The sequence below is a fragment of the Muntiacus reevesi genome, chromosome 15, assembly GCF_963930625.1.
Source record: "Muntiacus reevesi chromosome 15, mMunRee1.1, whole genome shotgun sequence".
Classification (NCBI taxonomy): domain Eukaryota; kingdom Metazoa; phylum Chordata; class Mammalia; order Artiodactyla; family Cervidae; genus Muntiacus; species Muntiacus reevesi.
Window position 1 is genome coordinate 44,201,110 of NC_089263.1, and position 13,567 is coordinate 44,214,676.

A 13,567-nucleotide genomic window follows, 5' to 3' on the forward strand; every position below is an offset into this window, starting at 1 on the left:
TGTCTTCATCCAAATCCCAGGCCATTTTTCTCGGCTTCGTTTCCACGAATAGTTGATAGCAGACAAGGAAGCGCTAGTAGTGGCGGACTTGAACCTGAACCTGAGAGCTGACGCTGTGAATTTGGTATCTTTAATTCTTGGTTCGACCTTCGGGAGCGTTTCTAGGAATGTGTTTGGGGACAGTCCCGCAAGCAAGAGTCCTGCTTCAACCCTCTTTCCCTCCTTTGGGGCAGTTCAGAATAGGACGACATGTGAGGTCTCCTAAGCCATTAAGATCCTCTGGTCGGTCAGAGGAGTCTCAAGTAACTAGTTACTTTGTCTTTGAGAACCACTATCCATTTCTAAGCACCTACTTAATGTCTGTCTGTTCTCTGGGGTATGCAGATATCCATGGCGTAGCATTCAAAGACAGCCCTCCACCGACCTAAAACACACACACACATACATCCCACTGCCATTTATCTTACCTTCATTTAAAATCTAATTTTAGACGTTGTCTATTCTGTACATCATTTTCATCATGAATAAATAATTTTCATGTAGTCCTTGAACTGCCAGCTGATGGGGGAGAACAGATTTGAGGACTTTTCAACCTTCAATAAAAAGAGGAGGACTTTACGACTGGGGTGAAAAGGGGCTGCTGAGCTAAGCCAATGGGGCAGCCAGCCTTTACTGTGTGCAAAAGCATTCAGACACATGGCGACCCTTTCGCAATAAAACTTTATTGATGATCGTTTGAAAGTTATGGCAACTCCAAGGTTATAAAACCTGCCATAAAATACCAAACAGTCATTAGTTTACCTGACCTCATTTCAATATAAACTTCCACAAAACATTTTATTTTGTTCCTTCCTATAAGTGGGGAAAAGAAATTGAGGAGGCAAGACACAGTGGCCCGTTATTGAGGACCCAAGATCTGAAGTTTGACACTCTGATCTTCATCCCCACAAACAAAGCAGTGAAATTCACACTTTGTTATTTTCTATGACTATTACTGTAGAAAAGATGATAATAATAGCAATGTTTTTGTTCAATCACCTGTTTTTAATACATATCCAGGTTCTAGTTAGGATGAGAGTTGTTCCTCTTTGAAAGAGCTTGCAAGATACCTTTAACAGTTCTTAAAGTGCATTTGCTCCCTAACCTAGGTGTGAGAAGCCTAAGGGTAGCCACTATGGAAAACAACATGGAGGTTCCTCAAACGAATAAAAAATAGAACTATCATACCACCCAGCTATTCTGTGTCAAGCTATTTCTCCCTCAAAAACACTAACCCAAAACACTATGCAAAAAGATATATGTGCCACTATGTTCATTGCAGCATTATTCACAATACCCAAGATATGGAAGCAACCTAAATGTCCACAGATAGATATATATACATCTCATATCTTGTTTATATAAAAATTCCATTATATATAGTAGAATATTAATCATCCACAAAAAGAAGGAAATCTTGCCATTTGCAAAGATGGACAGACCTAGAAACAGACTCTTTGCTGGAGAGAAAAAACTGCTGGCTGTCAGAGGGTAGATGAGTAGGGGAATGGGCAAAATGGATGAAGGAAGGAAATTATGACAAAATTTCAGTCATAAAATAAATAAGTTGCAGGGATATAATGTACATCATGGGGAACAGAGTCAGTAACATGGTAATAACTTTTTATGGTGACAGACAGTAACTATACTTATCATTGTGATGAACTGGTAATGTATAAAATATTGAATCACTGTGTTGTATACCTGAAACTAATACAACATTGTAAGTTAACTAAATTTCAATATAAAAAAAAGTTTTTGCCTTCCCCCCAATAGTGCCAAATCCACATTGAGGGCACAGATTAGGCTGTTTTTGGTGTTTTACAAATAACATTCTAGCGACACAAGGAGGAGTAGCTGAAAAAGAAGAAGGGAGAGGAGGAGGGGGTGGGCTCTGGGTGGGAGGAGAAGCAGCAAATAGCCACACAGTATTTGGCAGGTGACCTGAAGAATGAATTGTGTAAAATAATCAATTTGTGTTTAGAGTTACTGAAAGGTCAGATGAATAATGAATTCCCCACCACAAAATCATGAACTTCAAAGAATGCATCTACTTTAACTGAGATCAGCAATTCGAATTATACTGCAGAAAAGAAAAAGTAGTGCTCCAGGAAAGCTCCAGGAGGTAAGGAGCTCAAGTTTGGTCATCATTGTTTCCAATACAAATGTGTACGTGTACCAGACTTACACTGCTGATCAGAGGAAGAATCAGCCACAAAACAGTGATAACTTTGAATAGTTTCTCATTTGTCCAGATTCCAATTTGGATGGACTAAGGCTGATATTCTCCTAACCCTGTATTACTAAGGTCAGCCTACCTGCCCTAAAAAGGGCAAAGAGATTTGTGAGCATGCCCAGACGGCAAAGGTTGACCTTGTGTGAGCTGTGTGCTAATTCTCCCCAAACAAGGAACAGTCTGGGTGTACTTTTCACGGATTGTTTAAAATACAAGCACCAAGATAGACCCAGGCATATATGCATTTATGATGGTTTAGGAATCTAATATGAAGAACGCTAACTGCTTTATGACCTCACTGGAACTCATCTTGGTAATTTTATGCTTAGTTTCCTGGTGTGCCTTAAAATATTTCAGGGATTTCATGGAATTTTAACTAGAAAAGAACATTTTAAAAATAAAAATCTTATGTAAAATGCTGCTTTCTTCTACAGAGTGTATAGGGGTGTGTGTGTGTGTGTGTGTGTGTGTGTAAGAGAGAAAAGTCATATATCAGAGAAAGGGAAAGAGGTGGAGCTGGAGAGAGAAGTATAGGATACAGTACTAATTAAAGGGCACATTTTCCTGGTATCCACAGCTTTCCCTGTTGGTGGGTACAAGTTCCAGTAATTTGGGTTACCATTTCATACTCTCAGGCAGAGTGATGCCAGGCATCAAAAGAAAGATTCTATTTTCCCAGTTTAGCAATGACTTCCAGGAGGAATAGAAGAAAATGACCTTGTGGACCTACAAAGCAGTCCATAGGCTGAACATGATGTTTTTATTGGACTTGAGAAGCAAATAAGAGATCTAAATTCAGATCTTTGAGCTTAGGATATTTTCAAAAGACTCCTGCAGTTATAAGAGATAACTTACTCAGAGATAAGTTGACAGACTGTTCTTATAATTGAGTTCATTAAATTTATTTGTTGAGATAGACACACATGCAGTACTGTATTATCAATATGTGTTGTAACAGCAATAGTAATGAATTTAGTTTGTAATGTTTGTATTAATATCTCTCTGCTATTAATCCTATTACTCATTTGCTTTTCCTGGATGTCTTAAAAGAGTGATATTAATATAAAGGAGAAAAGTATCTATTTTAATCTTTTATAAAAAATATTTCTCTCTTATTCTATTTTCCTTCTCAAAACAACTATTCTTCACCCAAAAAGGTCATTTTGACTCTCTTGAGTATTGTCACCTATCTTCACATTCATATGAATGATCTCCATTCAGCTCTGTTTAAGCATATTTACCAAAGAAGCACTCATTTGGACTCACTTTTCTGAACTCTCCCTTATACCATATTCTGGAAAAGGCATGGAAATTACCCAAGGATTTTTAAAATAGTTTTCATGTCAAAAAATTGTAAAAGGACAACACGTCATGCACACAGTTCTTTTTCTTATATCCTCCTCTGTTTAGAGACACAGAGGTCAATAGAAAACGTTCCCAAGATGCTATGTGCTCCTTCAAATTCCACCCAGCCTTGTTTTCCTAGGTGATCTGGTTCATTAAGGCTTAACTACATAATGAGAAGTATGTCTTCAACAGCGTGGCAAGGTGGGGGCTTATAAATATGTTTGTTTGAAGTTTTGGGGACAGCTGGGTGGTAGGATTGTGAAATCCCCAATTATGCCCTGAGTCCTGTACAGATGACATGTACAGGCTGCATAGCTCTGCCCTCATCATTTCTATTGACACAAGAAATTTTCCCTTATGAGGAAAAAGCACAGCTTTTATGTAGCATCATCCAAATAGCATTCATTCCTCTTATATAATTTAATATATCTTACCCCAAGGGCATATTTTCTACAATGAGACTAATTTGCTCTAATAGGAATAATAATGCCTCCATGTACCTAATACCTTTATCCCCCTCTCAAAACCCTCATGTGACTTAGCAGTTCCATGATGAAACACACAGATCATGTGCACGTGTGGCCAGAAGCTGTGGTTCATCTTACATACAACTCTACGGAGTTAACTCTCTAGTTTCTGTTCACTTTTCTCCCTCCCTCTCTCTCTCTCTTTTTTGGTCCTTTTTGACGTAGGGAACCCTTGAGAAACAGAAGATCTTTTTTTCGTTTCACAGTTAAAATATAAAAGGTCTAATTCCAAAGTATATTTTTTGTTTACCTTCATTGAAAGAGGACAAGTTAGAGAAGACTCTGGAAGTCATAATTCATACATAACTTAGCAATGTCTGAAATTCCAGCACAGAATTTAAATGACACATCTTTCTACTGTATATTCTCTTGGGGAGAAGAGTGGATGGACACACACTTTCAGTTTGAAAATAAAAATTGAAGAAATGATACATACTCACACAGGTTACCATTTGAGGACTTCATTTTATATCAGAGTTGAAGAAAATGTATAGAGCTGGTTTTGAATGATAAAACTCTCTGGATTGAGTATCTGGGAGATCTGAGAGGTATGTTAAGTACTTGAAGCTATTCTCTCTGTTGTTTTGAGTTGGCTTTTTGTTCCCTACAAGTTGATTTGCTTTCTTTAATCTTTAAATCCATTTATTAATACATGCAGTGCAGCACTTACAACTACCAAGTGAGCACTGAAACCTACTGGCATGAAACATTCAGATTGCAAATGGAAAATCTACCCAGTTAAGTACCGCAGTCTCCTTTAAACACAGCAGTGGCAGTGCTTGGTTGACCTTTCAGGGAAGCCTTGTAAAAGTACCCTGTATTATAAAGCCTGCACTGCAGGGTGATTTAATCCAGCTAAAAGAATTTTAACTTTTTTATTTCCTGACTTTCAGGGGTTTAAATTTTTAGCCTTAAACTGTCATTTTTGAAGGCTTTTTAACCTTGAGTAATGGAATCACTATTTCTCCCCCCACTGAAAGGGGTATCTCCATGCAGTTAGGCAGAATGTACTCCCAAAAGGAACTATGCAGGAATTGCTCAACCAATAAAAACTCCCAAGGGAATTTATGCTGTCAGCTCATCAGAACATCCAATTCACACCTCTAGTCCTGCAGGAAGAGGTTGGGGGCTTTTTAAAGGTCCCTTATTGACATGACCTTAGTTTTCTATCCTTTTAAGAAGTGGCTTCCAGCCCAGCCACTGTCCTGGGCTCACTTCTTGATCCTACAGAAAAGGGAACCCGCCTCTTCTCCCAACCTTCTACACTCTAGAGTCCATCAAGAATGGCAGCTGCACTCCTGTAGCCTTCACCTCACAGCATTTCTGCTGCTAACCCCTGGCTGGTGCAGTCCTCTCCCCTGCCCCCCAGACTCCTAGAGGCTGGATGTGATTCAGCAACAGAACCAAAATTGTAATGCCTTTATAGGTCAGACAGAAATAACAAAAAATCGTAGGGATTGGGATAAAATACAGTGGGCTGGCATTATCTAAAAACTTTTTTATTTGCCTAAATTCTCTCTTCATTTCTTTCTCTTTTGTTTCTCCTATACTCATCCTTAACTGATTATAATAATTTTTGTTAAAGTCTCTACCCAAAAAGTGATTTTTATTAAATGCACTACCAAAATAGATCTGCATGATAGGTGCTTAAACATCTTTGCATCCATTTAAAAATGTGTGAGTAGCTTTGAAATGTGCAAGTTCCTTAATAACATTTTAAAAAATCTTCATTGCTTTTCACATTTGCACATAGGATACATGTGTACAACACCACTTACTTGGGTTTTCTTGAAAAAACTTTGGACTCATTTATATGAATTTTAAAACCTACCATTTGAATGAAAAAGTCAATCATATAAAGGCAGTAGTTCCCTACCCCCTTCTCTTTTCAGAAAAAAAAAATTTTTTTTTGAAGTTTGTTTACAAAGATGCACGATATTTTATCTCTTGGCTTCGAAAAGAGGAGCTTTTGAGAGGTTACCTTTATTTCTTTTTTAGCTTTCTCTTCCTTAGCCTCTAGTTACTCACCAAAAACCACGTTGTTAGATCGCTCCTCAATTTCCCAAGAACCACTCTGCAGTCCTGTCTGCAGAGAGGTGGTTGTCCTCTCTGTTCCCACAGCCTCGGCACAAAACTGGTCTCAAATGCTACTGCCCTTGGGGAGGAGGTGAGAGGCCGGGTCTTTTCGCTGATCTTGGTGAGGGTAGTTCTTAGACTGACCAGATCCTCAACTGGCAAAGGGAGGAAACGAGAGAGCGCCCTGGACGCTGCAAGTGAGCCTCTTGGAGCCTACCCAAGCCTATCCAGTGGGGAGGACCCAGCACAGCCAGGAAGGTTTGTGGTGTAGGACCTTCCTCTCCCACGCTGGAGATTTTCTGAAATACCGGGTCTTGCCGCAGGAATAGGCTCCTGGCCTGTAGAACTCTGGTGATCCTAGCAAAGACAGATCCTAGTGTGGATTGCAGTTTCTTTCCAAAACCTGAAAGCCCCAGTTTGGGATTTCGCAGACCAGGTCTGTGGCTGGGAGGCGTCCTCCTTGTCCCCCCCTCACCCTCCTCCGCCCCGCGCGTCTAATCCCCACTCAAGGGACAAAGGCCAGGCCGAGGCAATTATGTGAGGGCCACAGCTAGAAAGCGTTTCCCCAAGCTAGTGAAAAATGACCCCTGCCCATAACGTGGGGGCTTTCTCCTCTGGTTACCACCTTTCCTAATGTGCGCTGAAATCCTTTTATCATTATTAATTCTATGAAATCATTTATTTCTCCACTGTATCTAAGATGACGAAAAGAGTTGAGCCGGACTCCAAGATGTACTCCAGAGCAAGGAAAACCTAATTATAACCCGAACTCCCGCGAGCGAGGGAGGCGAGCTGCCACGTCTATTTCCCACGCACTTGGGCCCAACTAGTTAATTATGAGTTCTAATTTTACTGCCTCTCAGCTCCTCCCGGTTTTCCCCACTATAGTGGTCTTAAAAAGAAACACCCACAGGGACACGACAGAATGAATTCCAAGAAAGACGAGCGTGGATTTCTCTGCCTGTAGATAGATTTGAGAGCGCACGCGGAACCAGACGGGCGCATCCTGGCAGCCGGGGAACGAATCCCAGGGAAGAGCAGTTCTTCCCATTCTTCTGGACTTCGCCGTGCCCGTCTCCCTGCGGTTCCGCCCGGGCGGTCCCCGGGGACGCCGCGGATTCCCGCTGTCGCTGCAGCTTCCGCCTCCAAACCCTGCTGCCTGGGCCGGAGGCAGGGGTGGAGAGCAGAGTACGCATCCAGCCTGATCCCGCTCTCCCGCTCTCGCCCGGTCGGTCCCGACCTCCTCGGCCGGCGCCGGGTCCGTGCCCACCGGGAGGAGTCATCGACGCCGGGGCTCTTTCCCGCAGGCTCTCTGCGCGTGCGGCCTGGGGCGGGTTTGTCTTCGTGAGGTCGTGGAGGGGGCAGACACCTACAGTAAACGGGCTTCTCTTGGGGCTTCGACGTGAACTGTCCCCGCAGAAGAGGGAAATTGGGAGAGCGACGACATTGAGACACAGTGGGGTTTATACACCGTGGGATCTCATTTGAGAGTCTTCTGTGCGCTTATATAACCCTAGTCTCTGATTTCCCTGAAAAAAAAAAAAAAAGAAAAGAAAAAAAGACAGACGGCAATACTGCCTTTGTAAGTTTATCGTGAATGCTTGGACGTTGGGAGCCCTGAGCAAATGGTAAGACGGGTTGGGCAAGGGTGGTCCCAACACTCCCCTTCGAGGCGCGGACTCGTTTGCAGTTTCAGCCTCTCCCGCCCCAGTGCACGCACAGCTCACAGCCCAGGGCCCCAGTACCTCCTGGGGACGGCAAGAGGATCCAGTCCGAACCGTGCAAGATGGGCTCTCCGGTGAATCATGACAAGAGTGATGATCAGGATTGCCTTGGACCATGATGGGTAAAGGTACGGAGGTTTGGAATTTAGTGGAGAGTTGAGGGTGGAGGAGGAATTGGAAGGGAGAACTAGAATTTTCGGGCTATGACAGTTTTATGGATTTTCAACCTTGCCCCATCGTGGTAAAAACTGTGCGAGCGCAATCAAATGCACCTGTAGGTGGCGCTATGATGAGGCGACTGCCCGCAGAAAGGTAGCCAGGGACTCAAAGCAAGCAGGACATTTTTCGTGAATTCGACCCTGACTTTCTGCTCTTAAACCCGGATTCCTGTTTTCGGAGAGAGAATGCGAGGACAGTGTAGCATGAGTCTCCGTTCTCGAGGTCAGCGCGGGGCTGATCAGTGGTGGAATTAGGCTGGAGAAGGCGACAGGTTGGAAATCCCGCATCTCGACCGCACGGCGCCAGGCGGTCCCATCACCCTGTCCGTTGCCTGGGTGTGAGGACTCACGGAGCTGCGCGGGACCCGAGGCGATTCGTGAGGACACTGTGCCAACTGCAACCTTCCCCCCCCCCCCCACGAGAGGACCAAGTCCTGGTTTTCTGCATCCCTGAAAACGAGAGGAACGCAGATGCTTAGCACCAAGGCTGGCCCGCACATTGCTTGCAGTCCTTTGAAACCAACAGGCAACCCCAACCACGCTGCGTTCAACAAAACCTGGACCCTGGTGGGGGACCCGAAGGGTTTGTATGTGCTTGAGATCTGAAACCTAGGCTTACAGGCACGGCCTGGTTCTCGTTTATCTTTTCTAGGAACCTTTAGGCCAATCGGGTCTTCAGTAGGAGGCAGTCCCACTGCCTTCTTAAAGACCGCCAGAGCCTGTTCTTCCCACAGGCAGCGGCAATTCTTTCAGGCCAGCGCTGCTCAGGGTGTAGTCACCGCGGACAGTGTCCTCGTCACAGCTCTGTGGCTTCTACAGATGCTTCGAATCAGGCAGGTCGAAGCGTCCCTTGGGCAGAACGCTCAGCCCGGCGTCTCTGCTGGACTCCACCCTGCTCGTGCCCCCAGCCGGGACCCGATCCTTGATCGCACTTGCCACTCTGCAGGCAAGAGTTTTGCCCCTTGCCCCCAAAATGTGTTCTTTCATTTGTGGATTTAATAAACAAATATAACCATATCACACGGGGGCAACGCACCGTCCTTCTGAAAACAATTCCGCTGTTGAAAACTGAAAAATGGGTGTAATTTGCGTTCAGAAAGTGATGTTAGGGTCACAGCAATTTCCCGGGCCGTTATTTATTTTTACTTTAAAGTCTTTAGGGAAGGTTTGCTTATATACTCAGGAACCTTCCAATGCGAGGGCACCAGCAATCCCGCTTGCCTTCAAAGCGGGGGGAAGGGGGTGGGGAACAATTACTGAGTGACGCTAATGTGGGGAAACTGAAAAGAAATGTCGATTGTTTTTATTGTAACAGAAGGAGTGTGCAAACAGAAAAACCAACCCCGGGTGATCGGAAACAGGCAGGCGGAGAATTAAAAGCGGGTTTCAGGCGGCGACAAGCCCCTCCCCTGCCCTCGGAAGGAGAAAGCGGGTGAGAGCGCTCGCAGCCCCAGGGCGGATCCCACGGCCAGCGGCGGGATTTCCGCGCTCCCGCAGGACCCCGCGGGCTGCTGCCCTCTGGGGAAAGGGTCTCAACCGTGAGCACCAGCAGCCGGAAGGCAGCGAGAACGCGGGGAGGCCTTAGAGACTTTCGGAGAATTTTCCAGGTTCCTCTTGGGGGCCCCAGCGGCCTCTACTTGGGCTGGTGCGTCCGGATGCGTCCGCAGCCCGGCGAAGTACAGGCTGGCAGGTCAGTGCCTGGACACCCCCTCCCCTCTTCAGCACCACCACCACCACCCTGGCCTGGCTGAGGCTGAGCGCCCGGGCGGGCGACCTCTCCCACACCCCCTGGCTCTCCCCTCTAGCCGTCGCTTCCAACCCCGCCCGCGGCCCCAGGCGCAGATGGGGTCCAGCCCGCGGCCCAGGGTGGACCCTCCCTCTCCTTAGGCACCGGGTGCGCTTCCGGCTGCCACGTGCGGCAGCAGACGCTGGGAGGTCCAGTGGGCGGAGGGGCGGCCGCTGACCCTATCAGGCCGGAACGTCGCATCGGGCCGATCCGGGTTGGAACCCGCGGCCCGGGCGTTGGCAGCGCAGTTTGGCGAGGACCGGATAAGTTCGGCCTCTTTTTCTCTCTACGAGGTGTGCAGCCCTTCACCTACTCTGGAAGAGGCGCTCCCGTGGGGGGACCGGATCGGAGGTCTTGCCTCTACCGTATTCTCCCTCAGACGACTGGAAGAAGTAACTGTGTTTTGAAAACCCATCCCCGAGCTCAGACTCTGGCTGCTGTTGATCCCCGAAACTCCCCCTGGCAGGGCGAGAGGCGGCCGTCGTCGCCTGAGCCTTTCTTTTCGGTCCTGTCTTTAACCGACAGAGGGGCTAGTTGAAGGAATCTGCTCCTTAACATTCTCCTCGGCAACTCTATATCCCTAAAAGCGCCTGGGAATAGCAAGACCCCTCTCCCGCGCATACACACGCCCCTCTCAACCCACCCTCGCGCTCCGGTCCCATCTGCGGTCGTCGCTAACCTGCAGGACCGGGAAGAGGAGCGAGGCGGGGCCGCCAGGGACGTCGGTCCGGGTTGGAGAGCCGGGAGGTCCCCACTCCCCGCGCAGCCTATGGCGCCTGGGTCCGGGCGCGGTCTGCCAGGGCCACGCGGGGGCGGCCTCGGAAGCAGCCAGAGTCCGGTTCCTTCCCCGCATCTCTTCCCAGACCCCGCTGGTGCCAGGAGCGGCACGCCGAAGGTGATCGCCCGAAGCACTGGGACCGCTGACAGATTTATGAATATTTTACGGCATCTGGCCGGGGCCCGCAAGGGCAGGGAAGGAGTCCAGCCAAAGGGGCGCGCTAAGTTCCCCAGCCGCGCGCCGGGACCAGGCCGTCTCTGATATCCCCGGGCTCCGACTCCCCTCGGGCCCGTGCCCAGGTCTGTCCCTGCCAGTGTCGAGCGTACGGAGTCTCTCCACCCCTTGAAGCTCCCTCCTTCACACGCTCCTGTCCAGCCAGCTTCCAGTATCCCACTGAGTAAATATTTACCCGGAGGACGGGTCGCTCCTCCGAGGAGATCTAGACAGTGACCTGGGAAGGGCTTTTGGCTTCTTCCCGGCCTGTGTCAGCTGCAGGCCTTACTTGTGTTTTGGTCTTAAATTTCTTTAGCCGAAATCCTTCCGATCTCTGTGTGATATCCCGGGTTCAGAGGGGGCAGTAACCAGGGGGCGCTGACCTCAACTGACCCTTGCTTTTTCTCTGCATCCCTACGCCCACCGTCAGTCGAGGCTTACTGGCCCTTACAGTTTCTCTCTCTCTTTCTCCCCCCGCCCCACACCACCAAGCCCCCTTTCCCGCTTTAGGTCGCTGTCTCTCGCCGGGTCTCAGGCCACCTGGCCACAGCGCTCAGTGTGCGGCCTGGCAGGGGGTGAGTGGGGGGGAGAAGGGAGAGTCTGCATCAGCCCCTTCATCTAGGGTGGGCGCCTCTGTCTCCTGAAGCTTCGACTCCTCTTGCCCCCGGAGCCCCGGCCTCAGGTTGCCGCTGATAATTAGTGCTCCAGAACAAGATCCTTCTCTCGCTCTCGGGAATGCACTGAGCTGAGAGGGCTGAAGATCCGCACTCGCCAGCGTTAAAGGGCCTGTTGGGTTGAAAGAGACGCGAGCAGGGGGCCGACACCGCGCGCGACCCCAGGTGGCAATGGAGAGGCAGCAGCAAACCTGTTCGTGTGGAGGCAGTCACTCAGTCCTGTCCGACTCTTTGCGACTCCATGGACTGTAGCCCGCCAGGCTGCTCTGTCCGGAGACTTCTCCAGCAAGAATACTGGAGTGGGTTGCCACCTTCTTCTCCAGGGGATCTTCCTGACCCAGAGATCGAACCCAGGTCTCTCGCATTGTGGGCAGATTCTTCATCGTCTGAGCCACCAGGGAAGCCCAAACCGGTTGGAGAGTCCGGGGAAATGTGAGGAAGCTGAGGGATTTGGGGGCGAAGGAGAGGGTGTAGTGTGTGAGGTCCTCCTAGCCAGAGCGCCAAACAATATGAATCTCTGATCACTCCAGGCTGGTGCCTCAGAATGCTAAAGCCCTCACAGAGCATAAAGAAGCACACCGCAGCACTAGATCTTGGCCAATTAGAAGGCAATCGGCCTTTTAACAACATCACAGCCCAGCAAAGTCCGAGAAGCCCTCACTGGACAGAGCATAGAGTCCGCGCAGGGGTCGCTTACTCAGTATGTGTTAGTGAGAGGGAAAGAGGGGTCAGAGGAACTCTTGATCAAGATGCCCAGCACATTCATTCCTTTGCACAAGCCTAAGGCAAAATCGTACGCTCCTCTCAGATGTCGCAGACTCAAACTGCCCCAACAGCGATCTGCTGCTTTTCAAAGTTGGGATACACAAAGGCCCTCCGAGTTGTAGAACACCTGCATTACATGTAGATGCCACGTAACAGGTATTGGGGGATTAGACCCTGGTGAAATCGCTGTCAAGTCAAACTTGGAGATTTTAAACAACTGAAACAGAAACAACCACCGCAAAGGCAGACAAATTCAAGTATGTCTAGTTGTGGGACTTTCCACAAGAAGCCGGCTGTAAAGAATTAAGGATGTTTGACTTCACTGTTCCTTTATCTTTCACATCCTTCATACCTGTACATTTCAACTTAGAGTGCACCCCTGCCATGGAAGTGTGAGGATCTGGAGATTACTGCTGATTTCAAAAAGCACAGCTGATCATGAGTTTTTCCTGGGCTCTTGTCACTTACCGGCCTAGACTGGGGCACAGTCAGCTTCCCTATGTGTAAACCGGAGCTCATCCCTCAGGACTGAAACTTTTGCGCACCAGGAGGTAACCTTATGACTGTCAAGAGGCAGTGTAAATAGCCTCGACCCTGAAGCAGTGCAAACTCCCAGGTTCATTAAAAATGTTTCCCACCTTGCTTTTAATTTTGATTCGCATTCTCCATAACCCATACTCAAAATGTGAATAACTTTGACCGCTAAAAAGACACTTTACATTAGAGTTAGCGTGACTGAAAAGGAAAATTAGGAAGGTAGGCTTAACTGCAGGGCCTCTGGCAGCTAGTGAGAAGATGTGGGACTCACACACATGTGCAGATTCGGTGTTCACATTCTTAGGAACGAGTCTTTCATGTTTAAACATAAGCCCTTTGCAGTGGTTCACTGGTGGGGGAAACCCGGCGAACGTCGTTGGCACCAAGGGCCAGCGAACCAGCAACATGACTGAGCTCTCCAGTGTACTGGGTTCCGCAGAGAGTGCCCCATGCCTGTCAATGGTTGAAGTTGGCTATGCGCTCGCTGTAGTCGCGTGTAATTACGTTCGTGCTTGGAGCCTAGGCTAATGTTTGACCCCGCGTTCCTGGATGAACTCTCTAGAGACTGTTGTGGGGAGTTAGTCACGAGGCGAGGAGAGCGGTGTCCACTTGGAGGTAACAGTGGCCTCCATCTCTGGCTCCTGCTC